The 27,701-nt window shown below is 39.9% G+C and overlaps 2 protein-coding genes across 13 annotated transcripts in view; one reads left to right on the plus strand and one right to left on the minus strand.

Annotated features, from left to right (window-relative positions):
- SIPA1L1 (signal induced proliferation associated 1 like 1) overlaps nucleotides 1–27,701 on the minus strand; it is a 203,295-nt gene that overhangs the window by 118,602 nt on the left and 56,992 nt on the right. For 5 of the 12 annotated variants that reach the window (XM_068684113.1, XM_068684112.1, XM_068684100.1 and 2 more), the window contains one exon: nucleotides 1,791–1,867. The exons of 2 other annotated variants lie outside the window; for them this stretch is intronic. The gene's annotated coding sequence lies outside the window, so the exon portion shown is untranslated. Of the gene's footprint in view, nucleotides 1–1,790; nucleotides 1,868–12,613; nucleotides 12,681–16,317; nucleotides 16,415–27,701 lie in introns of all 12 variants that reach the window. 5 more of the 12 variants (XM_068684104.1, XM_068684106.1, XM_068684101.1 and 2 more) reach the window with 3 other exon arrangements.
- Nucleotides 19,574–27,701, plus strand: part of LOC137857503 (disintegrin and metalloproteinase domain-containing protein 20-like) — a 371,501-nt gene continuing 363,373 nt past the window's right edge. The window contains exon 1 of the mRNA XM_068684115.1: nucleotides 19,574–19,910. The gene's annotated coding sequence lies outside the window, so the exon portion shown is untranslated. The remainder of the gene's footprint in view (nucleotides 19,911–27,701) is intronic.

Genomic DNA, 27,701 nt, shown 5'->3' on the forward strand with positions numbered 1-27,701 from the left:
GGTATAAATTAGAAGAAATTATTAGAAGGTGTGGGGGCTGTTTTTTTTTTTTTATGGTTGGTTGGTTGTTTTTTTTCTGTTTGAGACAAAAAAGATCAATGGTTTGTGCTGCAGGATTCAGTCATCTCATTATTTGTGGCTTTTGTCATTTGTTTTGGTTTTTTTTTTCATTGAGAGGTTTATGTGGTAAGCCATCTATATTTGATGTTCATTCTGTATAAAAACAGCTGATGATAATTTGAAAATTATCATTATGTAAAAAGCAATAGCTTTCACAACTGTTATTTTCACAGTACAACTAATCTGACTACTGAATTCCTATACTTGCTTTCATAACCACAGCCCAGAGTAGCTAGTACAGGCAGTCCATTTTTTTTTCCTGTTTTGAGTAGTCTGCAGAATGACTGTAATTTTTAGAGAGAGGAGACAACACGTGCACGCTAAAGGAAATAACTGTGGTACTATATGCACTCTTAACTTTAAATAGCTATGATGATCCCAGAGGATTCAATGTTTCAATCTCAACCATCTCCTAAAACGCCATGCTGCATGATACTTCTGTGAATTATTTTACCATGGCCAAATATGCAGCTGGATTTCTCCTAGACTTTTGTATTCTTCTGTGCTGCAGAACAGTGCAGACTGTATTCGCATACTCCGTGCTCCAGGGCTGCCTGTGCCACCATGATGATCTATCCAGTCCACATTTGGGACAAACCAGGTATCGCCATCCAGGAGGCCCACAGGGATCATGCTGAGACTCCTCACGGAGCCTGAAGCTGCATCTTCAGCCAAGCTTGATAGCCTGCCCTTGCCAGGGAAGGGAGGATCCGGCCTCCCTTCCCCTGCTCCACTCCTCCCTTCCCCAGGCTACGTTCACCTCCTCATGTGGCAAACACGTTGAGTTTCCAAACCAGTAGAGAACCACCTACTAACAAAGAAAGCACTATTTCTAGAGAACAGCAGCTTTGAAGGCTGATCTCCATGGTGCTCACATCTGAAGAAACGAATACACGGTTCTTCAGCAATCCCAGTAAAACCTTAATTTCACAATCTGATGGTAATAATGGATTTAAGTATAAATGAAGATCTCACAGGGTACCCATCTTCATCTTCAAACACCTACATACATACACAGGTCTGATGAGCTGTGCTCCCATGACTAAACTAGTTCTAAGACTGCTGGCAAACCAAGCTAAGTAGGCAGCTCAGCAGCCTCCCTCTTCCTCCTGATCAACATTGCTAAAAAAAAAAAAAAAAAAAAAAAAACTCAACTCTTCTACAATATGACTTGCAATCCAGAGGGGAGCTTTTGGCTTTCATTCCAATACGTATTCCCAAAACACAGCTGTAAAGTATAAAAATCAATTAATAATGTTTTGATATAAGACAGCTCACTCAGACACCACACAGGACAGATTTACTGTTCTCATCATTAAATAAAACATTCAGAAATCCCCAGAGACTTATTTTTCACAAATGTTGACAGAGATGTGTACTGCTTTTATTATCACTGTCTAAGCTAGAGAATAGAAGTTTACTATTCATTTCAAATGCCCAAAGCCAAAAAAGAAGCTTCCCCTGAAAATCTATCATTATTCTTAATTACGAATCATGAAAAATCTTATTTAATTTGTGGTTAAGACAATGGGAATATCAAGCAAATGATTTTACATACTAAAAAAATCATGTTTAAAACTGTTTAGACTTCTCTGCATACACACTTTCCTGTTAATGTGTTCAACTAATTCAGATTATGAATTTTATATTCACAGAAGAGTTCCACTTACAGAAAGACAGTTCCTCTTGGAAATATCACAGACATCTGAGGAAGGGCACAGGAAATCTCTCTTCAAAGATGTACCAGCTGGCAAAATAGAGAAAAAAATAAACAAAATATATAGATAAAATATTCTTGATCAGAGTTAACTAATTTAAGAGCTAAGTAGCCAAATAGTTGGAGAATGAAATTCTCCAAAAAGGAATCTTCTACTGAGAGCACCTGCCACAAAATTTCAGATTTTTGCATCTGCAGTGATATCAAACAGCAGTACAGTACAAACTTCCAAGACTTTAAAGAGTCAGTGATCTGCATCCCACCCCCACCCTTGTCCCCAGAACCTCCTTCTGCTGCTTGTTCCTGCCTGGCGCTCATGAATCCTTCCCTCACATTTTTTGTTCACTCCATTCCCTCACTCCCTCTTTTTCCGCCCTCCTTTCCCCCTTTCTTTTTGCCAACACTTTCCTGCTCTTACATCTTTCTCTTTCTTCCCTCCCAGTGCCTGGTCCTCCATCTCCCAGCCTAGCATCTTCTCCCTTTTTTCTGTTCTTCAGCCCTTCAGCATTTGAATCACAATCATTTCCTCCCTCCACTCCATACTGATGCCAACAGAGAAAGCACCACAAGTACAGAACAGATTGTCTCTGCACGCTCATTTCTGAGACATGCCACTAAAGGAGCCCGCTATTTCCCAGAACAGCAATCAGAGGAGAAAACCCACCCAGACACCGCAGCCCCACACCAGGGCAGGCTCAGATGCCCCCTGAACCCCTGCCAAGTCTGGCCAAGCTTGCAAACCGTGAGGCAGTGAAGCAAAATTAGCATTATTCAGCAAACTTAGCAGCCAGGGCAGTATACCTAAACCACATGCGTGACATCTGCCCAAGCTAAATGTATTTGACAAAAACAGCTTAAATTGGGACAGGTTTTCTCACACCACAAGAGTCCCCTTTACGTTACTGCTGGAGCTACTTACCTAAGCAGCTGCGTATTAAGCCTAACAAAATAGTATTTTTTCCTCCACTGCAAGTCCTAGAGCCCTGGCTGCTGAATCAAGATAACTCTAACATTCACAGAACTGTGTGTTTAAGGCAAATCACCACCACCATGGACTTGCCTTACAATGCAAGGCCATGAACCTTGGCAGATGAAGGGCTGACTGATGAGCAGCTCCGACTCCCCCTCAGCAAGGGGGGGCCAGGGCACAGCTGCAGTCAGCTACCCGGAGATAGGTTACCCTCATTCATCTCTGAGATGCTCAGAAAATGATCATTTGAAGTAGTATACAAAACTGGAGTAAATGTGCCCATTCTCTCTCCCTCCTGGTTGCAAGACCTCTCAAACAACTCGAATCAGCAGATGGGGGCACCCGGCCACCCCTCTCAAAGGCAGCACCAGCTTAAACATGCTCAGCAAAATCCTGCGTACACCCACCTCCAGGATGCTGCATTCAACTGAATGAATTTCTCCATTTACGACTTCTGTCATGCAGGCTTCCTGCCTTATCCTGTGATGGCTTTACCAGCTGAGCTTTTTGGTTTTGCTTTTCAAATCTGTTTGGGGCTCTCAAGAAATCAGAATACCTGTAACTACCATTTAAGCAGCAGCAGCATTTATTATTTCAGCAGCTGCTCACAATTGAGATTAATTCACTAACAACTGGGAGAAGAGCAGAGATGGAAAAGAAAACCAATCTTTGCTCAGCGGTGTATCATATTCCTCCTGTCAGTAACATAATTCAATTGGTTTAGGCCTTGCAATTTTTACTTTTAGCAAATAGCCCTGAATTTTCCTTCAGGTCACAAAAGGCAAGCTAATATTAAACTCTGCTATGCACCTACATGTTCAGACCTTCAGCTATTTGAAATTATTTTCTACTTGTTTTGCACTTAAAATGCTTTCCCAGACCTGACAGATTAAACAGAAGCCCATTCTTGAAGTAGACGTTAGCAGAAAACGTATACGGAAAAAAATCTACTAAACCAGACTGAATCTGCATCTGTTTATTTTGTCTCGCGTTGCTCTTCAATGCCTTGATCTTATTGTTTAGGCAGATTTAGATCTATTTCACAGAACCAAATAAAGTAAGAAAGAAATGGTATCTTCATGGAGTGGGGGTTTTCACCCTGAGTCATGTAATTGGAGGACCAGTAATGGGCGTTGGATGCTAGTTCAGTATTTCACAGGAAACTCGTCAAACAGCAAACATTTAGGAGAAGAGGCATTAGAGGTTTGTGGACAGTTTCCAGTCGCAATGGTTTCAGCTTTCAGCACGTGTAGCTGTGCCATGGTACTTGAATTGCATTTTTGACCTGTGGTGCTTTCCTGGGTTCCAGTAACCACAGGGAGACCCGTCAAGCAGACGGTCCCAAGGTGGGTATTGCAACAGGCATTTGTAAGGTATCCATCAATACTGCATGCTGCTGAAGTACTGCAAGTCTGCTGAAATGACAGATGTAATACAACAAAAATATTCACACAGGCCACCCATTTGTCTGGCATTTTACATCTTCGCAAGCCAAGAACCTCCTTCTCTGCATTTTTATATTGTTCTGACTCAGGCAAAAAGACCTTTAAGTCAGTCCTAGTCTTGCCCAGATAGGAACAGCACAAAAACAGCACACATGCACGTAGGTGGTTAGCAATACCAACACGGAATACATTATCAAGAATTCCCTCCAAGTCTTCCTGGGTGAAATTACAGCACCAGCAGAGATATTCCAAATTGTTGGTGGGCTACAAATCACATCCACATTCAAGAAAAAATGAGGAGCATTGCCTTTTTAATTTTGAAAAATACCAATGCCATTCTCAAATTCATTAAGAATAAGTCAGCTCTATTGGTAGCTTTTCTATAGCGTGCCAGCTCAGGCAGCTCACATTGAGTCTGGATCTCACCCAGGCCACCAAAGCCTACCAGAAGATTAAACTTGTCATATGCCATGTTTATACCTTTAATATTACAGGATTAGACTTTACGTACAGATGTGCATGGACACATTTTAGCCCTGCACACACAAGTATTTTAGCTCCCATTGTATTTTTCAACTTCCTATGAAACAGCAACAATAAATATTACAACTCATACTTTGCCAAATCCGATGTATTTACACCAGTACAGAGACACCCAGAGCACGTATCAGAGCTGAAGTGTTAACAGCACATACCAAAGTCTGACGCCATCGTTCAGTCCTTCAAAGAATTCAGACTTTCAGCAACTTTTGTTTAGGTTTTACCCCCAATTCGTTCATTAAATTTCTACCAGCAAGGCATGTGGATAATTGTAAGTTATTCACATAAACAAGCTAGCTTCTGTGATCTGGTAGATGGAAACAGTGGCAAACACACACTTGCAAAGGCCAAAAACACAGAATCAGACACTGTTCCCCCCTTTCCTTTTCAGAATATGCATGCATTTTCACTAGTTCAGAGATCTACAAGCTGGAATAACATGCAAAGCAGTTTGAAAATCCAAGACTTTTTATATATCATGTGAAAATATTTGCTGAAGGACAGAAAAAGAGTTTGATTACATCTCCAGGACTATACTAAATTATCTGTGAACTAGAACACGACTTCTGGGTCCAACAGGCACGCACCTGAAGGAATGCAAAAGTAGCCCACTTCCAGGAAAAGTACTTGCAGTGCTGCCAGGGGAGAGAAAGTAACCACTGACATATGGACAGAAAAGCACTCTTTTCTCTGACGCTGAGCACAGAACGCAGTGTTTTCAGTTACACACGAGCATCCATTTTCAGAAACAGCATTCAGAACACCCCAGTTACCTATTTTGAATGTAGAATAGGTGTGAAGTTTTAAGAGGATTTGTTTTTAACATCTCTTTTTCCTTACATCTGCATTATCAGAAGCAAAATGTCAGGAATCTGGCAAATAACTTGGAGACAAACTTAAAACAGCACAGTAAAAGAAAACAAGTTACCAATATTGACCTGAACAGAGCAAAACCATTATACCTGAGGAGAGAAAAGTCCTATGTAAACCAGGGAACAGCGATAATGTTATCATCATCCTAGAGGAGATTGAGCTCTCCTAATATACTGTTTTCCATCTGAAAACATTTCTCAAAGTATTTCTCCTACATTTTGGAAACTTAGAAGCCTGCATGACCAGTGGCGAGCTCTTAAGTACTGCAACATCAATCTCGCTCACCAACAGGACTTTGCAACCATCAGCTTCCAAACTGCACAGTGTTATGTGAAAAATTCATTGAGGACTCAATGCCTTTAAAAGGCTAGAAAGCAGTTTATATGGAGAGACTGATGATCAAAAGAGACGGTGGTGTTATTAATCGGTGGCAGTCTGCAATATAATTCTAAGCTCATTGCTCCTGGTCCAGCATTTCCATTTTTAGACAAAGATTTTGTTTAAATATGGAGTAAATCTATAAGAATCCACCCTCTTATCCACTGAGCGCCAAAATAAAATGAAAAAATGGCACTAGAGAATTAACAGCTGTCTAAACATCTACTGAAGTCCAGAAAAGAAATCCTACATCACTGTGAAGGATTTCAGTCTTGAATAGGTTAGCCAGAGGTGTCTCAGTATCATCAGTAAAACTCCCTGGGATCAGGGTTTGCTTTTGGGGGTAGGGAGGACAGATAGTTACATTACTTTTTCATACTTTTTGTGTATGTGTTTCTTTTCTTTTGTCAGAATAAAGATGCTTATACATCCAGCCTCGTTCTGACAGACAAATGCTAGTTTTTGATTGGATTTATAAGTCAGTACCCATCAAAATACAAGAAAGCACCGTCTGGTTTACATAAAAACCACAACATACTGGTCTGAAATGTGTTATGTTTTATATTGATCCTATTGTTATGATAAAGGGAAACTATGCTGAGGTACCTCCTGTTCTTTCATTACATTATATACACTTAGCAGTATAATTCATGCACTAAAATACACACTGTAAAAATTCTCAAGACTAAAGGACTCAATGAAATAGTTACTAAATCTAGCTGATAACACAAAAATATTTTCTCTGACTAGCAGAGAATTTACAGTGCTATCTCACACTCAGGGTCATCTTTGATTCATGTGAATTCCCAACATATCATGTTACAGCAAAAGAGGACAAGTAAAACCATTGCCTTTGTTTAAAATGCATCAGATATCAGGAGCACAAATCCACACAACATGGCAAGATGGTCGAGGAATAAATCTTTCTTATACGCTCTAAATATTTCCATTACTTGACAAATCTGTAGATTCTGCGTCTTCATCTCAATTAGCATTTTCTTTGTATTTTTTCCCTCAAATGAACATAAAAACTGACTCTTGTCCCCAGAACTCCTGTGGAATGTTATTTCCCTGTTGTTACAATATCCTATATGACCAGAACAAGATCATCCAGATGCACATTGCAATAATAAAAATAATGGCTGCACAGCTATCCTAGAGCAATACTAGATTACAAGCAGAGACACATTATTCGGTGAACATGGAGTAAAAACAAAGCTAGGGTAATAAAGGTGAGTATATAATGACTAATAAAAACTGGCTAAACTCAAGTTCATTCTGATTTGTGCCCTATGCTGCAAAGCATCTTCCAACTCCTCAAGTAACACATACTGAACATACACCATGTACATGTATATACCTCCTGAATATACACCAAATTCAGATACATTTTTGTACTTTTTTTTTTTTTACAGCAGAAACATTTTACAGGATTTTCTCAAATCCTTAATTAGCTGTAATAGTTGAATTAGATATACATAAAAGCTAGTAACATGGTAAGATGAATACTTTCATGATGAAGACCCACATGGAAAAATGCTATACAAGTTTCCTGTTCTCCTTAACATACAAGTATTTCCTGAACACTTAAAAGAGACATTACCACCACCAAGCATTACACCTGCCACACTGCTTTCTAAACAGCACCTCATAAAACAGGTTGCCTCCAATTGTTTTCTCCCGTTACAGTAGATGCTCTTTTCTCCCCTTTCAGAAAGGCTGCTTTGTCATAAGAAATTCTTCACTACTAAAAAAAAAAAAAGTTGTTTCGGAACAAAAATGAACCACAGGAATAAAAATTCCAGGCTCCAAATCTACAATAAATACTTTTAACTAAACGAACTTAAACTTACCTAAGAGCACATTGCAATAATTTCATCATCATTTCATAAAGGCAGATTCCCCTATTTCTTACCACAGAGAAATTTAAAAGGAGGGTGAGGGGGTTGGAAACGAGTATTAGGGGATGCGCTTATCAGCTGCTCAATCCAGGAACAAGATTTCTCCAAACACCTCCTTCCTCTCTAATACAAAGGAACAAAGTATAACACTGTACAAGATAACATCTCTGAGCCCTCTATGCTTTAATAGACTTTGCAGTTTGGTACTATAAAAATAAGAAGGAACTTCATGTACCACGTACTCTCCTCTACCACAAAGTTTTTGATAATGTTCATTACCAAAAAAAACTTCAACTATAGTTCTGCAATTCCTTGTCAGAAGTACTTACTGTACAAATTTTCAAACACTAAATCTGAAATTACAGGTCCGATGAACTAAGAATCTGATACCATAAGCCACAAACCCAAACCGTATGAAAGTAATCCAATACAGATTAAATAAGAAAAAGATGAAAATTATGTTTTATGCCTGAATGGATTAACTGGGGGGGGGAGGGGAGGCAAGAAAGAAAGATGTTTTAAATTCATACTTGCCAAGATTAGCATGATGTACTGGCAATGTGAATGCCAAGCAAGAGGTACTATTTCAACACCCCATCAGTCAATTTAGAATGGAGTATTATCACTGCATAGGTCCTAAAATAAAGTTGTTTTATTGGCAAATTGTATTTACAGTTGAGACAACAGTACAAGCACCAGTCTCTACAATACTCATAGCTGGATCACCAAAACCAAAACCCTGCCTCAAAAGTTGGTTCTACCTCAAAAAGGGAAAGGAAAGGCGTCAGTTCTCTACAGCTTACCAAAAGAAAAGGAAGATGACTTCACAAATTTTTGCCATATAATGGAATCCAAGTCTGACAGGAAACAACCAAACCATTGACACCAGTTCTTTGGTTATAAAAGACTAAGTTTTTTCAGGACCAGCAGTTTTTGTAGGACCTCACAATTTTGTTTAATGGTGATGTTTCACTGATGCCTCCAGTACCAGAATTTCGAAGTACATGTATTTACTAACAGCCTCTCAATTTCCCACATGCATGGTCAAGCTCTGAGGGTCTCCAAAAGGTTTCTTACACTGTTTTCCTTCAGAATTCAATCATCTAAGGGGAAAGGCTAAAGCTCTGTTTTCGTTAAATAGGCAAAATGAGAAAACAGCTTATAGATCCCAATTACATAAAACTTTAGGTCAGTCACAATTCATTCAGCTTTAAAGATTCAATATGAGACCTTACAGACCACTTTTGGTCACTGTCTGAGGACTTCTATGGCCTAGAGGTATGCAACTGCACAGCTATCCTAGAAAAATGCACAAGGAAATTATTTTGTCAACACAGTGGGTAACACTAAAAATAGGTAATAAAAATGCTGTAGCATTTTTGTAATGTAGTAAATGTACAATTTCATAATGTAGTAAAAATGACTTTGCACATGCAATTATTCACCTGCAGTAAAACTAGAAAAGTTTAAGCCCTATCCATGAATACAGGGGCCCAAATCCTGGAAAAATGTTACATGCTGCAATGATTCACAGCTCTGAAGCACCTACCATTAGGTGCTGTACTGATAACAGATAATCAAGTATGGAAAGCAGACCCATTACCAATAGTACCTGGCACTTCTAAATTCCTTGCAGAATTCGTGACACTGAGTAGTACAGAGATACCTGTATTCTTTTATTGATGCTCCAACTCTCACCATAGGATAAACACAAACTACCAAAAACCCACCACTACAACCAATGACAAAGACGCCTGTACACAGCGTTGTGAATTATTCTGAGAAGTTCTTTGTCATGCCACTTCACGCAATTCCTACATTGAGTACCAAACGCAACACTGCTCTTCTCAAGAAAAAAAAAAAAAAAAAAGAGGAGGACAACAAAGAGCAAAAGGTTCTGGACATCCCAATTCAGCAAGTCCTGAACCAGAAGTCACCAAGTTGGCCTACAGCTACAAACCTTTCCTACATGTTTCCACATCTGCTGCTTGTCTCTGTCAGAGGCAGCACCACTAGGCTAGAGGGACGTTTAATTTAACCAAATACAGTTAAGCTAACTAGAACATGATTTCTGGATGAAAGACAATAGCTTAGACTTTAATGTACGAGAAAACGCATCCAACTTGTCCAAATATCTAACCTGCTCTTTTGAGGTGGTTGCAAGTCTCAACGTTCCTCTCTACATCGAATTCATCTTAATAAAAACAAAGCTGAAAAACCTGGATTAGCCTTTAGTAATGAAGGCACGATGACTTCTTGGCAGAACAATCCAAGAGGGAGTGCTTGGCCCACAATTTAATTTCACAGCAAAGATATTAAATAGCCACTGGCTTTACCTGTTCTTTTCTCTGAAACCTTATCAAATCTATCCCTGCTTCCCTTTTATAGTCAAGGACAGAGGCAAAGAGCAAAGATTTGCAAGGAATGCATATCTGTCCCCCTTCACTCCCTCACAGCCTAGCATGTAAATGTTTAAAGAATGCTATAAACTTGTGATACTAAATTAATCCCAGCTGGAAAGGCACTCAGCCCCCAGTTATTTTGCAGCTCATCCTCTTTCCAAACAACCTCCTCCCAACACCAATTGTTTTCAAGTAGAGAGACTACAGCAGGAATTATTCCTTCTCAGAAAAAGGAATGGCGTGCTGGTTCTCAACATCAACTTCTCTTCCCTCTGCAAAGACCCCTACCACGTGTGTTAGAAGAGAGTAAAAGACAAATAAAAAGGGGGAAGCTACGTTGAAATAACATGCCTTAGACAAAACAAAGGGGAAAAAGAAAAGAACAAAAAAAAAGAGCAAGAAGAAAAATCAAAATTAAACCTGAATTGAAACAATGATCATCCAGTACTTTCCAAATCCTATTTGTCCTACTATACACACTCACTTTTACTGCACCTCTGGGCTGTGGTCTTTACAATTACTGTAATTACACATCTCTGACTGCACAGAAGTGTGAGGAAGTGAGAACAGTAGTGGCTTTTACCCCCAACACATCACTGTCATACTAAGAACACAAGGTCTTTAAGACCCATGCCCACAGACAAGACTGGTTGAAAAAAAGAAGCAAAAACTCATCTTCTCCAGCATGTCTTGTACCACAACTACCCGACCAGAAGCTGTATTTTCTAATATACCTGGATGCAAAAGTTCAATGAGATATAATGAGACATCTTGCTCCCTTCTCCCTCCATTCCTACTGGGGATGCAGAGGCATGGGAGAGCTTGCAGCTCAACCACATGCTAAGACATTCAGCTTGCTTCTGTAAAAATACCACACACAAAACCAAAGCTGAGTTTTCAGCTACCCCAATGAGTTAGGAAATTGTTTGCAACTTCTGCAAATTATAAGCTTCCTTTGTCAAAAAAAAAAATGGTTATTTACACATTCTGAAAAAAAAAAAAAAAAACAGGGAAAAAATTAGCTCTAATAAAGGTCAATACAATAAACAGCACGACTTTGAGGTAACAAAGAACTGTATCCTAGTACTAAGCCTTCAAATATGGAAATAATGGAATGAATTAGTGACTGTCAACTAACAACATATAGAAGCATGAATAAAAATACTCTTAATTTGTATAGGCTTTTCAGCACAGTAGTAACAGGAAATGCTATTTATTAATTACATTGCTGCTAACACAAGCTATGCAGCATTCACATAACAATGTGTATAATGATGTGTATGTATACGTATGCTGTGTTATATACATAAAAAGACATGAGTAATGCCTCATGCTGCTGGGATCTGTAAAGCTAACATCACATTGTCTCATTGACTCTGATCTTTATCTTTCATCAAACGGCGCAGTTAAGTTGCGGTCCTGCATTATGCATAAGCAGTGAGCGCAATTAGACTGAAAAGTGAGCTCACCTTCTCTGATCTTAAGTGGAAAGTGTGAACTCTGATCTGCACAGGTGACAGCTTTGTGCATTACTCCCGTTCACTAGTTAGCTTCCTTGAATCTGTGTATGCAACAGAAAACTCCAAACACATAGCTGTGGCTAATCCTATGCAATCCACTCACGTTTAAACAAGCAAAAATACCAAGTAAGAGAGCAAAGCAGTTATGTTACTTCGTTTGACACAAAGAAACTGCCATTAGTTCTTGCTTTTACAGTTTAAGAGTGATGCTGAAAAACTGGAGAAAAAAATAAAATGCCTACAGAAAGAATATAGTGAGTAAGAGACAGAAGGAATTTGACAGAAGGAATTTGATCTTTCATCCAGCAAAGATATATATTAAAAAAAACACCAATGAATGGAAACTACACCTAAACAAATTCAGGCTAGAAATGATGCTTCTTCTGTTCTCAGAGAGATGGAATCCTTTAAGGATTGCTCATTTCCAAAATCCCAGAAATGTTTTCGTTGAAACTGGATGCTTTCCAAATAAACCCTTTATTTCAACTTGGGGTGTCTGTTCTGAAGCATGAATTTAGGAAATCTAATGGTCAATGCAGCTGAAGTAGTAGCAGTTGCTTATGTTCTCAAAACACTTCAAAGGAAACAAGAATTTTCCTTTTACAGAAAAAAATGAAGCAGAGAAATAATGCAACTAGTCAAGAGCAGCACAGGAATGAAGTTCACACTTCCCAATTCCAATTATGCTATTTCCTTGGTCCCTTCTGGTTTTAAAAATGTAAAATAAAATTCAGTCCACAAGCTTACTTTTTTCCCTGCTTCACAGATTCCATTTCTGTTCAGTCTCAGATTTAATAGCAGACTTATTACTAACCTGCAAAAATGAGAAATATTTTAACTGCAGAAATCTGTTGCTATTGAAGCTTAAGAAGCACAGCATATTATAATTTAGCAATATGCAAGCTAAGCCATGCAGAAACTCAAAACACCAGGTTGCTCATGCTTCACCAGCCATTATCACAAAGCATCTATTACAGAAAACACCTTGTTTATTAATCGCTGTACAGCTATAATCACACACAGTACTAAGTACAGAGTTAATAATTTGACGTTATGCTGCATTCCACATTTTAAAGAGAAAACCAGGAAAAATTCACACGCAGTATGATACACGCATCTCATCCACCAGCAGCTCTCCACATCTATGCAAACTACAGAATTCAGTAACAGAAGCGTTTTACAAAACCCACTCATTTTCCAGGGCACAGGATTGCAGTGATTAAGCACCCAGACTCCTTGACAGTCTCCATCAGGCTGTACTAAAATCCACGCTGTTAAATCCTCGCAATCTTTTTTAATCCAGGCTAGCTAGATTAAAGTTAACTTGGGTGTGTCTAACCATTTTGAAATTGGGAAGTTTGCAGACATAGCGTGTGTATCATCATTCCTAGCCTGCCTAGTCAACAGGTGCCCGTAACAGCAACGAAAAATAATTATTACTGTCCACACCACTTCAATCATTTAGGTACCAACGTCTATAAATAGCTGAAGGGAGGGTGCCAGGAGGACAAAGCCAGACTCTTTTCAGTGGTGCCCAACGACAGGACAAGAGGCAATGGGCACAGACTGAAGCACAGGAGACTCCACTTGAACATCACAAAGCGCTTCTTTACTGCGAGGGTGGCTGAGCACTGGCACAGGCTGCCCAGAGAGGAGCTCCAGGAGTCTGTCTCCTCCTTGGAGATCTTCAAAAGCCACCTGGGTGTGGGCCTGGGCACCCTGCTCAGGGTGGCTCTGCCTGAGCTTGGATCAGGCGGGCTCCAGGGGGCCCTGCCAGCCCCAGCCACTCGGTGATAACAGAACAGTGATCAAAGCACAATGACCTTTCCACCTTACAGATAGTCAAAAACCTAAGCGATCCAAGGCTCTTTTCATTTTTCATTGTGCCTTAAATGAAAGAATATGCAATTCTTTCAGTCTCATACATAGTGAAATAAAGGTGAGACTTTTCTCAAGAACATCCGTTTCCTATTACAAAGGGCATGTTTAGTTATTATGAACATTAACCAGTTTTGTTCAACTGAAGGGTACAACTGCAGTTGTTCTCCAGTTCTGGAGTACATTATTTCATCTCCCAGCTACAGCGCTACCAACTTCTATTAATTCACTGCACTGTTTTAGACATAAAAGAAGGTAAAAATATACTAAGCACTTCCCATTTCTTTTCCATTTACAGTCAGTTACCACTGCAGTGTTGCATTAGAAAACCAGAATGGAAGCCAATCTCTAACTTGGGAACACTTAAGCCTCAATGAGAGCATCTAATGTCCCTACTCCCTTTCTCAGATACCTGCATGCACACAGAAAAACACACCCTCACTCCCTAAGCAACATCCTTCCTTTATTCATAATGAGGTTACTTCTAAACAGTAATTGTAGGGCTTATCCCTATCTTTGTTTGGACTTGAAGACTAACACAATTTGTACAAACACCAACTAAACCTTCAGGAAGTTTCTGGGAAGAAAAAAAAGAAGGAAAACCTGCAAATCGCGAAAATGCTACATAGCTCTGTCTGTCTCCCGTTGGCCATTCTCAGAGAAATGCTTCCCATCCAGCTGCTGTCTCCCATGACAGAAACCACAGCACTACATAGTCTTAAATCGGCCCCTGTGGAAGAGCAATAATCACTGAGGCAAATCCTTTCCCACCCCAAGCCCACCCCATGCACCCATGTCTTACTGCCACAGTGATAAATGCCACAGGGCTTTGACCTGTCAACAGGAATAGCAGAGATAAAGCCAGGAGCTTTAAAAACAGCCTACCAAATATAACTTCAGGTCGGTATTAGCCACTTAGTCACATTGACCATCCCTTCCTCTTCCCTCTCCCAGTCCTTTTGTAATTTTAAGTGCAGGTCAAGGAGAAGGCAGCAGTCTGACTACTCTGCATGCAGAATGTCTCAACTTTTATTCTGTCACTACTAATATAAGGATGTGGAGAATCTGACAGAACTTGAAATCTATGCTGCTGAGAGCCTTGCCCCTAAATACAGAATCTAAATAGATATGTAAAGGAATCTGAAACAAGCGAAGATTGGCTTTATTGAGCACATTGCTATTTTTAGAAGAGTCACCTGTTAATGTGGTTATGCTTTACAAATAAGCTTAGCTCGCAACCGTAAAACCTCCTGATTTCAATGAGGCTGGGTCTACAGAAATATGAGCTTATGAGCTCACAAGCCTTAAGAACAGTTACTAGTTAAAATATATTCAGTTGTAAATGCAAATCTGTATAATTAGAGGCAAAATTAAGCAATTTTTAAAATAACCCTGGGAAATGGTTTCAACTAGTGAACAAAGTTGCATGCACCTAATTCGCTCAAATAAGAAACTTATTTGTTTCTTTAAACATCCCACGGGCTGATGAAACCATGTTTCAAGGGAGGATTTTTTCTTTAGTAGCAACGTTTATTACAGTGCTTGTTGTTTCTAAATCTAGACTCCCTTTACATATCCTACGTCTGTAATTTTCAACATTTGTCAATAAACAGATCATCATAAGGAGTTCAGTGGAAGGGGCTGTACCTGCACTTCTGATGAAGAGTGTTAGTGTCTGGCTGCAAATCAGCTTTAGCTGATCCACGTCCAGATGTTCTCCCTGTGGTCCCTAGCAAGTGTTCTGGTCTTCTTCCCTTCAGGCAGCGCTACACCTTGTGCAACGTGTTGTGTTAGATCAGGATGCTGATCCCTCTGAAAGCGAATCCACCCCTGCCTCTTTGTAAAAGCAACACCACCACTCCCCATCCCCCTGGCAAAAACCAAAACCACGCACTGCAATTCTCCAGTCTTCCTGCTATGCCTTCTTGAGCTGGAGTCATTACATACCTGCAAAGGGCTTGCACTGATACAAGGCAGAGGGTAGGGCTGTATGGACAGAACTGCAGCATCTCGTGCTTGCAACATCCTCTTTATCTTTTCATAACCTCCCTAGAAGTATATTATAGGGTCAGTGAAAGAATGGACCACACACTAAAAGCCAGTCTTTTCCAAGAATCAGTCAGGCACATTCAGAGTAATCATCCCTTTCTTCCTTACAAAACAAGTTTAGTTTCACAAGTAGATTAAAAGAAACCACCTACAAGAACTACTGTGCTTTTGAAAATGTGACAAAACCATGCGTTCTGTAAGAGTCTGAACAGAGTCCAACCTGCTTTTAGGAACGCTTCTACAAATACCTAGCAGGAAGCCGGGGGGAATGGCCATCTAGCTCCCTCGCATCTGCTTCCTGAAAAAGCTCTCACATGGAGAGGATGCGTTCAGCCACAGACTCGGGTATGGGCTGGCACTCGGGGGACGCCAGCCTAAACCGTTCTGCTGGAGAACGCCCCTTCTGTACTGCTTGAAACACTGCACGTTAGTGGTAGTCCCAAAGCCAACGCTGAGTTCAGGGCAACTAGCATTACTGGAAAGGATGACCACCAGACAGTACAGAGCAGAGCAGGGGCTCTTACCTACCCAAATTCCTAAGGAGGCTGGCAAGGGAAGCTTCAGCAAAAGCTGCCGGTGGCTGTCGCTAAGAGGTTGAGATGAATCATAGCACAGCAAATCCTGGAAGCAGAAAGACCATAGGTGGGAACAAAGTTTGAATGGGAAATCAAAGGGTGAAGTCTTTTTCAAAACATAAAGGGATATTGTGGAAATTCTGCTTGTTGTTCCTTCTGGCTTCTTAGAAAGATTTATGAAACCATAAACCTATTAAGTTTCTGCAGCTCAGATGCACTCATCTCAGAGTGCCTAGATGAGAAGTTTCTCACTGTAACAATAACAACCTTCTTTTATCACCCTCTCTCTGAATCAAGTGGTTTTCTCCTGGAACACATTCTGCCAGACATTTGGGGGATCAAACAAACATTTGGTTACACCTAAAAAAAAAACAGGATACTTCTGAGTGCTGTGGCCCAATTTTTCCTCACTATTCAGCATAAACCTAAATCACACGTGTCAAGCACAAGGACAGCAGGAGTGAAATTATCTGTCATCAACTGGAGCCTTCTAAGAAGCCTCCAAGAGTAGGAAGAGAAGTTTCAAAGCTGGTCCTTCCTATATAAAGGGTCCTGCAATAAAATCTGTACCGTTTCAGCCTTACCATCTGATCTTTGATTATTGCTACAAAAGCGTTGCATCCACATATTATGGGAGCCCTCTAAAATTAAACTGGGCAAGCAGATCTAACTGTGGAGAGCTATGCTGCAACCCCAGGAACTGCACAGAGGCACAAGCTGGAGCACAAACTGCTGCTCAATTTTTGTCCTCCTCCACTCCCACCAAGGTCATGTGCTAGAGAAGACACACGGGGAATCTTGTCAAAGAGAAGGATTCAAATCCAGATCAAAGAAAGGCGAGCTGAGAAGGCCTAGATCATGTCTCCAGCCTGGCTTTCCCCAGTCCAGCTCACTGCTGGGCTACACAAGCACTTGGGCTGACGTAAGGCAGAGACAGAACAGGACAAAATAAGCGGTCAAGGATGGCTGCTTTCAGCTGCAAGGCCAGCTTCAGCTGCAGGGAACACCATGGCAAAAGTGCTAGTTACTTTATTACAAGGATCTCTGAAATTTCATAGATTGCTAAAGCAAATAAATGTAAATCATCCATTTCTACTCTCCCAACAGTATTTCCAGACAGGTCAAGTGAAGTTGGAATACTTGGAAGCAAGAAAATTAGTATTAACCAAACCACTTTAAAATGAGCCAGACAGCACTATCAGAGCTCGCTGAAGTAATTATAGCCTAAAATCATACTTATAAACTAAACACATTTTAACAATAACATTCCAGGAAGAATTACATTTCAACTTTGACATTACCAACAAACTGAGCCTGTCTCTCAAGTAGAATCACATTTTAACTTGGGGATAGAAAAGCTCATTTCCAACTCAGTCTAATGAAGCAAGTAAAAGGTTTAAATTCTATCAGCCTGCAACTGCACTACTGACATTTTGGCAAGTCATTTGGGCAGCAGGTGAATACATTTCTGCAGGTGGTCTTCTGGTGAGGAAAAATTTTCCTTATTTTCTTTAAGGTGAAATTCTTCACCCATTCAGCCATTACTGAGATGCATCATAATTCTGAAGTAGAGCTCTCCATTTTCTTTGGTGTTAAATTATAGACCTGCTGTGTAAAGACGATTTTTTTCTAAAAAAAAAAAAAAAAAAAAGATTGCCTGTGAAGCTCAATTGTGATTGGGAAGGCCGCCTACACACCAGAGAGAGTGAGAAAAAACACACTTGCAGAGCTGAAAAAACATTGGTGTAGGCGTACATAAGGGGGGAGGGAAGAAAGAACTTGGTTCTACTGAAAAAGGCTATTTTCTTACATCACCCTTGGAAGAACTAAAACGTGTTACTTGCAGAGCATTCGAAAGATTGTTTTCTACTTTCCAGATGTCAATATCCAGCACTACAAGCAATGAGGAATCCTTGCAGACTCATCTCCCTGACTCCAGCATCCTGCATCTCAACCAAGGGCTGCTTCGCTTCCCCCACCTTTCTGCTGCATCCCACGACAGCTATTCTCAGAGCAGCAATTCACCTGCAGAATAACAGTTCAAAGCTCTAGAAGCCTTACGTAATTAATAACATAAGGATGTATTGAAATTACATCCAAAGCCTCTTCAAAAAAAAAAAAGGGGGGAGGGGGGGTGGGGAGGGAAAAGAGGGGGGGAGAAGAGAATGTTTCAGCTCATACAAAAAAATTAATTTCTAGAAACAATAAGTAAGTAGCATTTGTTCTCAGCAGAATCAAACAGTATTCAGAACTTCTGAAAAACAGCTGCAAAGAAGTTCAGATATTTCTCAAAGACTTTTTAAAAAATATTTTCCTCCATAGCCTCAGCAGCCTCCAAGCTGATTCATCTCACAAGAAACGTTAACAGGAGATCCCAAAAGGCCTGTTAGCTAATCCAGATTTTCAAAAGAAAGAAGGAACAGGCATCAGTGTGAAATATCCTCCCCTTTTTCTTTAGGAAAGCAACATCTATGCATTATAATTTCTAAACAAAGAACTCTACACGCAGCGCTCTTGTGTCATCATAAAGCTATGAAAATATTTAATAGGTCTGTCTTTCCCTTCATAATAAAAACAAAAGGCTGTTGACATTAGCGTGTTAGCTGATTATTACTGTAATTACTATCACAGGAACGAAGACAGCTGGGACAAGTTTCACCAACAGACGTCAATAAAAATAAGATGATGCATTGCATGTTGCTCCCATGGCTTTGGATAGCAGCTTGTAACCCAGCGGGAGGATTCCAGTCAAAGGAGATGGGAGTTGAGCACCCAATTCCCTTGGACGCTCAGGCTGGTATTCTGAAAGCCCTGTAGCTAGCAGATGACTGAATCGCTGCACCCACAGTACCACAAGAGAGAAAAGCCCACACAGCAGTGCTCCTCAAAGGCCACCTCCAACTAAAGCTTTTACAGAGCTCAAAGTTTCATCTCCAGCCAAACATATGCTGCAACTAAATATGCTGAATGTCAAGAGCTGGTAAATAACGTTACTACAAAGTGAATTCCACTTGTATACATCTTTGCAACTATGTGATTGCTAAGCACTAATGGCTATTACTCATACATACCAGACAGGTAAATTCTGCATCTTAGAAAGCACAAAGCCATTTGACTTGCACAAACATACTCGGCAAGCAAAAGCTTAGAAGTCATAGCTAAACTCTTAGAATTACTCTTAAAACACAGGACAGTTGCTCCTGGAGGTCATAGAATCATAGAATCATAGAATATCCTGAGTTGGAAGGGACCCTTAAGGATCATCAAGTCCAACTCTTGACACCGCACAGGTCTACCCAAGTTCAGACCATGTGACTAAGCGCACAGTCCAATCTCTTCTTAAATTCAGTCAGGCTCGGTGCAGTGACCACTTCCCTGGGGAGCCTGTTCCAGTGTGCAACCACTCTCTCTGTGAAGAACCCCTTCCTGATGTCTAGCCTAAACTTCCCCTGCCTCAGCTTAACTCCATTCCCGCGGGTCCTGTCGCTGGTGTTAATGGAGAAAAGGTCTCCTGCCTCTCGACACCCCCTTACGAGGAAGTTGTAGACTGCGATGAGGTCTCCCCTCAGCCTCCTCTTCTCCAGGCTGAACAGGCCCAGTGCCCTCAGCCGTTCCTCGTACGTCTTCCCCTCCAGGCCTTTCACCATCTTCGTAGCCCTCCTCTGGACACTCTCCAACAGTTTCATGTCCTTTTTATACTGTGGTGCCCAGAACTGCACACAGTACTCGAGGTGAGGCCGCACCAGCGCAGAGTAGAGCGGGACAATCACCTCCCTCGACCTACTAGCAATGCCGTGCTTGATGCACCCCAGGACACGGTTGGCCCTCCTGGCTGCCAGGGCACACTGCCGGCTCATATTCAACTTGTTGTCTACCACGACCCCCAGATCCCTCTCTTCTAGGCTGCTCTCCAGCGTCTCATCGCCCAGTCTGTAAGTGCAGCCAGGGTTTCCCCGTCCCAGGTGCAGGACCCGGCACTTGCTCTTATTGAACTTCATGCGGTTGGCGATCGCCCAGCTCTCCAACCTATCCAGATCCCTCTGCAAGGCCTTTCCACCCTCATTCGAGTCCACAACTCCTCCAAGTTTGGTGTCATCAGCAAACTTGCTCAAAATGCCTTCTATTCCTACATCCAGATCGTTTATAAAAATATTGAAAAGTACCGGCCCTAAAATGGAGCCTTGAGGGACCCCACTGGTGACCGCCCGCCAGCCTGACGCAGCCCCATTCACCATAACCCTTTGGGCCCTGCCCGTTAGCCAATTGCTCACCCATCGTATGATGTTTTTATTTAGCTGTATGGTGGACGTTTTGTCCAGTAGGATCCTATGGGAAACCGTGTCAAAAGCCTCACTGAGCCTCACAGGTCACTGAGGCACAAATTCTTAGGAAGGAAGGTAGACAGGGACGAAGTACCAAAGGGCAGTGTAAAATTTGTCAGTGTTACAAGCTCAGGAAAGCAGGATCTGAAACTATGACCGTGAAACAGCAAGGAGAATAAATAAGGCAATATAGGAACAAAGACAAAAATAAAGGGATGTACAAAGCAGCAAGAAGCAAAACCCCTTGTTTTAGGAAAACGGGAATCATCTAATGTAAAAGGAGGTATATAGATTCCTACTGAAGTTCGAAATTACAGCCATCTTGACTTTCATCCTCATAAATAGTGAAATACTATTTCTGAGACTTTAGTAAAGCCTATTTATATAGTAATACATGTACGATTCTGATAAACCAAATAATGCATGAAAATATTACACAACAAATCAATCACATACACAGAATTTGCATCCTAATAAAGCGTATCCCTTCATGCTTAGCTTATCAAGCTAAAGAACATTTGCTTTGAGAGCTACTGCCAGAATAATCTGATCTCCTGTATTCTTCCATAAATGTCATTTTTAGGTAAAATCATGTTTTAGTTCCTCTTAGCATTCTACAGAACAGCTCAAGGTAATGTGGAAGGCTGCGTTTTACCTTCGGGTGCTAAAATCTCCAATGAGACCAAGCCTATTAAGAAAGAAAAAAGCCCTAAGAGCATGGAGGGCTGTCAGAGGATTCACTGCTGCCAATAATATCAAAATTCAGAGAAGATATTTACCTCTCGCTTCTCAGACACTAAGAACTTAAGGAATTTTTCAGTGCAATACTGGCAGCAAAGAGGAAAGCTGAACCAGTGAAACCTTTTTACCATCTCATTTACTTTTTGAGAAATAGCAGTACAGAAAAAAAGATTTGAAATTGAATCATGCTTCAATTTTTAAATGATTCATCTCAGGTGTATATGGGGGTTAGTTTTAGGTTCTCATCGTGTGTTTTTTTTTTTCTTCCTTTCACCAAGGGAAGAATGAAGTCCAATACAGATTTACAGTCTAATATAAATTCAAATACCTTTGACATCATAATTATACAGTATCAATCAAAATTAGTAACACTGCATTTAATTCATTAACCACTTTGCTGCCCTGTCAACATAAGTCAATTACTGTAATTCTTAGCATTTTTTCCTCAAAAGGGGTCACAGAATAAGTTTCCTTTAATTTCATTGTATTTGAAAAGGATTCTTCTCATGTTCACAACCTCATTTTGGTGCTGTAAGCCATAACCTCTCCTGATTATGCACCATCACCGTGGCTTACACACTTTGAAAGGCCATTTTTTCTAGCCACACAGCACAACTGTAATAGTGTATAAATGGCACTTCATTTACCTTGAATAAAACTGCACATCCTACAAATAGAATACCTGTCCCGAGAAGATACTGCTGACTTGAAGAGTTTCGCATACATGAGCTCATATTTCTGCCCAGGGCTGAACCAATTGAACTAGAACATCAAGGGATTCACAGAACACAATCAGCAAAGTGGCCTCTGGCATTACTAATGACAACAGGAAGCATTCTACAGTAAGGAAAGCGAATAGTTAAGTTTGAAATGGTTGAAATGTAACGAGAGTTAACTCATTTATTTACTTGTTAAATGAAGTGGTCACCTTCCCTTTTTTGATGTCCAATATTCCCTCTTTAAAAGTTAGCTTATATCTGCAAAAAATATTGTCCTAGTGTTTGTTTTTCAGCCCATCACAGCTTAACTATAAGAAAAGCACAGGATTTTCCATTGTATTAGGAGTTACTGCTGTCAAGCAAAGCACCAATAGTATCTGTTGAAGAAAATATTGGAGCAGCAAGGATAAAGAGCAATTTTAGCAAATAATACACAAGTTCATGACTTGAAAGCTCACTCCTTTTCTATTTTGTTGGGGTTCTTTCTGTTCATTTGTTTTCTTCTTTCACATGTGATTTGAGGCCATCCAACCACTGTTAAAAGAAATGGAAACTGAGCTGGCATCTCAACTGACTTCTGTCGTTCCACTTTTGGATTTTTAAAACTAGTGGTCAATGAAAACAGAAGAAGCACAATAGAAAATATGTCACTGCTAGGAAGCTTCCTACTGATAAAGATTCAAAGTGCTTTGCAGACAAGGTAAATATCCTTAAACCAAATAAAAAAAAAAAAAAACAACAAGGGAGACCAAGGCAAGAGAAAGAAAGATCTCAAAGTGACTCAGCAGCCAATTGGAAGACTAATGTTTCTGACTGCCAACTTCTAACACCTATGACAAAGGACCAGAATGGCTTCTCTTTTTATGAAGGCTCTCATCAGCACTGTGACAAACTAATGGTATACATACTTTAAGGAGCAATACATTAGCTATGCAAATCAGACACCCAAAACAAGAATGCAGGGAGCTGCCTAACAGCAATCAAAAGCTTTGAAGCATCTTTGCTGAATGGCATCAGCATACCGATAACCGGTGTGCTGCTTCCGCTGAGATGCGGTGGCATCTTTCAACAACCAAAACACAGAATCAGATTTCCCCAGTCCTTCACAATACACCAGCATATTGCAGAAACTCTGTTATTGTACCCTCTACCACAAGGAGGTTAAACCAAGCCTAGTGGAACCTGGTCTAGTGGGAGGTGTTCCTGCCAATGGCAGAGGGTTGGAAGTAGATGATCTTTAAGGTCCCTTCCAACCCAAACCATCCTCTGATTCTAACATCATAGAACAGATTTCATTAGATTTTAACTGTATGTATTTGTTCTGTGAGCACCATTCCTATAAGTCTCTAGATCCCTTCATAGCCTTCATAGCTCTCCGGGAGTACATACCATATATCTGCTACAAAAGCAAGCTTCACAACAAAAATAGATATCAAGTGTCCATAAAATTCAGTGAAACAAACATTAACTACCTCGCTATTATTTCAAAATATCCAAAAGGATATGAAGCAGTCCATTCCATTGAGCAAAATTTATTCAGTCTTCAAAAGCATTGACACATTTCAAACTGAAAATCTTTATCTCTAAGTGTCACACTCCATAAACTGTATCTTTTTCAACCCTTCATTCAAATTTAGGCTATAAAGTCAATTTTTTTTTTTTTAGCTAGAAAGTTTCCTGCATATGTAACCAGACTTCTCTACCCTGTTACAAGCCTTCCATGAAAGGAAACTCATCCACATCATCTTTGTGATAAAGCAGAAGACAATACACTATTTCTATCCCACTGAAAGAGACCAAAAAAACACCATCAAAAAAAATCAAGATATTCTCTCCCGCCACACCTAAGGTTTCCATTTCCAACTGGGAGCCATCTTTTACACTTATATTTCATGAAAACTGATAAACTTATTTCCTAACTCACCAGTACTGCATGCTTTCATATCCTTTTGAACTGCTCTGCAGACTTGGTAATTTCAATTAGTGTGGGGTTTTCTCTCTCCAGTTAAGCTCTTCAAGCTCTTTGTGAGGCTAAAATGAAATCCAAAAAAAAGTTCTTTTCTACCTGTTTTCCTCAGGAAAATTACAAAGTATTTTGTACTTTTCTCAGCAGATAGTTCTTTTATCTGCATTTCAAGATAAACTGTTCTGTAAACAATATTCCGTAGTTATGCTTTTGGTCATATATGTAGTTCAGAAAACATAAAAGCATTTGTAGGCCTGCTTAGACAGCATTATTATGGCTTACATTAAGATTTGTAAAGAAGTTACTGAAAACATTCTAGCAATGCAACCACACGTCTCAGAACTCTGCATAATTCAAATAATTTTACTTGTCAGTTCTGCAGTTTTCCCATTAATGAAAATATTTACTTCACAGGGGTCAAATGATTAATTTCCATGAAGAGCCTGGACCTAAAACACACAGTAATTTGACGCATCTGAGGAGAGGGTGAAGGAAAACCAAGCTAGATATTATATTCATTTCCAAATGAGAAAATATTTGAGTTGCAGCAGAACCAGCTACTTTCACATTCCTAGGAATATTAGCAAAATTACTCACAATAAAGAAAATGCAATGCTAATATAAGTTCTCTCAAACTGCATGCCAAGCCATGAACAGCAGCAGACTCTTCCACACTAGATTTTTATCTGAACAGACAACTTTTGGAATCTGTCTCAATTCTTGTCCATCCCAAGGTTGCAGGAGTTTCACTAATAAAATGAGATGTAACATTTTGAGAACTCTGTGCTCATTTATGCGTGGGAAGACAGGGAAGAGAGTTACAGAACACTCTGAACATATTACTTTTAATAAACCCAAACCAAAAGAGAAATGTAAGAAAGTACTTCATGAATCCAGAGACTATTAATGTAGCTAACTATTAAGGATTCATGAAAGTCTATTCCCAGCTTCAACTGTTGAACACAAGACAAGAAAAATTACCTAGTTCCCTTCAGTGCACTACATAATTATTCAAATACTATTCTTAAGGTGGTCTCACTATTACAGAACCATTCGTCCCCAGACTAACCAGGTATATCTGAAAATCTGGTCCAAATATGGGGCTAAAATAGTGTATTTATCTACAAATGATGCTCTTTACAACTAACACTCTTGAATACAAGGAAAGATACACAACTAAACAGTTCATGATTTTTAACAAGGATATCAAGACATAGACGCCTTCGTTTCTAAAGAAACTGCAATTCTAGGAAAGGAATTGAAATGAAGAAATAGTTAATATGGGAAAATAAACTATGAAGAAAAATAAAGTACCAACAAAACAGCAAGGTTATCCAATCTTAATGAAGCATGTGAAATATTCCCATGTTGCCACCAACTGAGATTCTACACTTCAGTAAGTATTCCTTCATTAGTACTGGGGAACTAAAGGAAAAAACAACCTACAAACACAAGAACTAAAAAAATGACTGAATATAAATCTGCAGCATATAACAAGATAACTAACAAAAAAAATGTTTGCTTGTTTGAAGAAAACAGTACTTTACAAAAACACACTCTTCCAAAAATGGTCACAAAGTTTAGTAACTGCAAACATGCAGCACCAGGCAAAAATAGCCAACTAGCCATTACAAAAGATGCAGAAGTTACAGAACAGAATACTAAATTGATGTGGGTGCGGGGAGGAATAATACTGACAGAGAAGAATCCACCATCTTCTGGCCTCTCCAAGCCATACTCTACCTTGACAGATGCTGGACACCCCTGCCTGCAGCAGTGACCCACCAGAAGGGAGCAAAAATCCCCATCACAGTAACAGGAGAATCACTCTGCCTCTGCACCCTATGCATCTCCATTCCTGAATCAAGTGACCTCTGTAAACTGGAGATTTCCTTTAGGTAAAATTCTCTAATCTTATGCCAGGTTAAGAAGTTGAAATGTATAAGGAGAATTAGATGCACAAAAACTGTAGCCATTAAAAAAAAACAACACTTTAAGCAATTTCACAATCTAAATCACATCTTTGTCTCTAATCCATTTGAGTTATTTTCTATCAGAGTCAAGAATACACAGGAACAAATCAATTCTTCATCTGCTTCCCCATACCCTTCTGGGGCAGAACATGACTTCTCTTCTAAATAAAAGCCTTGAGAAGAACCTGTTCCAGTGATTCATTTAAATAAACATGTCAGCAAAGGTTTACATTCCCCCAGTTGAATGTAAAAATAAAAAGAATGACTATCAATCTTGAGAAAAAAATTAACACATTGCTGTTCAGTTTTTCATAGAAATATTTCTCCATTCGTGTCACGCAGCCAAAATTTTGCATAGCAAGAGCTAGAAAGGAATGCTATTAGGTAGAAGTTATGGACTCCACATGACATGTCATCTTTGAATATCTAGATATAGACATAGGTACATCTTTAAAAAATTGGTTATTCTCTTACACTGAACATAAACAATCCTGGTGACAAGTAATTATTCTGAAATACTGTCCATATTATTCCTATCTACAAAAGCTTACCTGTGTACCTGCTGTGAAAACCAGCAAATTTTATTTAAAATTCTTAAATCATTTTAAGATTAGCTTTAAAACACATTGTCTTGAGAACACACAGAGCTTCAACCTGTTTCAGAAATAGGAAAATACTTCACAGAAAAGACATTTTCAGTTTTATTGTGGTCATTTTCTTTCCATGTGTTTGGACACCTATTTTGAAAAACTATAGGATTGTTATGCGATCCTTTATTTACATAAGACAATGCCCATGAAGAGTCTAAAACAGGTCTTAAAGGATTTTGTCCAATTGTAACAACAGGACAGTGCCACTACAACTGCACAATGGTTATCTTCAGCTGGGATTAGGAAAAGCATGGGAAAGAAAACATTAGCAATGAATCACATGGAATTCAAACAATTTAGAGCAGGAACTTGGGGTACAAGCTGAACTACAACAAATTCTGTTTATAAAAAACCAGACATACCATAAGTGGCAGCTAATTTTGGAAACATCCTATTAAGGCTGCACAGGACCACTCAAGCCCATTATAAAGCATGTGCGTGCTGCTGTGTGTGCTCTTGCCCCCCGTCTTTGCATTGCTGGCTTTCAGCAGGACCAACTCCCAGCTCTGCACAAGGCGTCATCTGGAGGTGGAGGAGGTAGGAAGGAGCAGCACGCCAGTGAGGGGGAGGACAGAAGCAAGCTATGCCCTTCCAGGGGATGCATGGGCTTGTGCCAGGCTGACATGACCACACTACCACACCCTGAGCTTCCCGGGGGAAAATGCTCAATTTTGCTATGAAAATGCAGATCCAGTTTAACATTGCTGAAATGGTAACTGCCAAGACAGAGGGGCTGGAGCTGTAAGACACCCAAATGAAAAATCTCATCCCAGGGGCTTTTAGTTACCTCAAACAACTATTCATCATTTCTGAGGTGAAAAAACTAAAAAACTGATTTTATCAGGTACAAATAAGCTTGAAATCCATCAATACCCTCTGAAGCTAGGTTCCAGTATAGTTCCACTTATTCCAACAGATTCATCACAAGCATTTGAAAGAAACACAGCAGATCTAGTTACCAC

The sequence above is a fragment of the Anas acuta genome, chromosome 5 (assembly GCF_963932015.1).
Source record: "Anas acuta chromosome 5, bAnaAcu1.1, whole genome shotgun sequence".
In the NCBI taxonomy this organism is placed as follows: domain Eukaryota; kingdom Metazoa; phylum Chordata; class Aves; order Anseriformes; family Anatidae; genus Anas; species Anas acuta.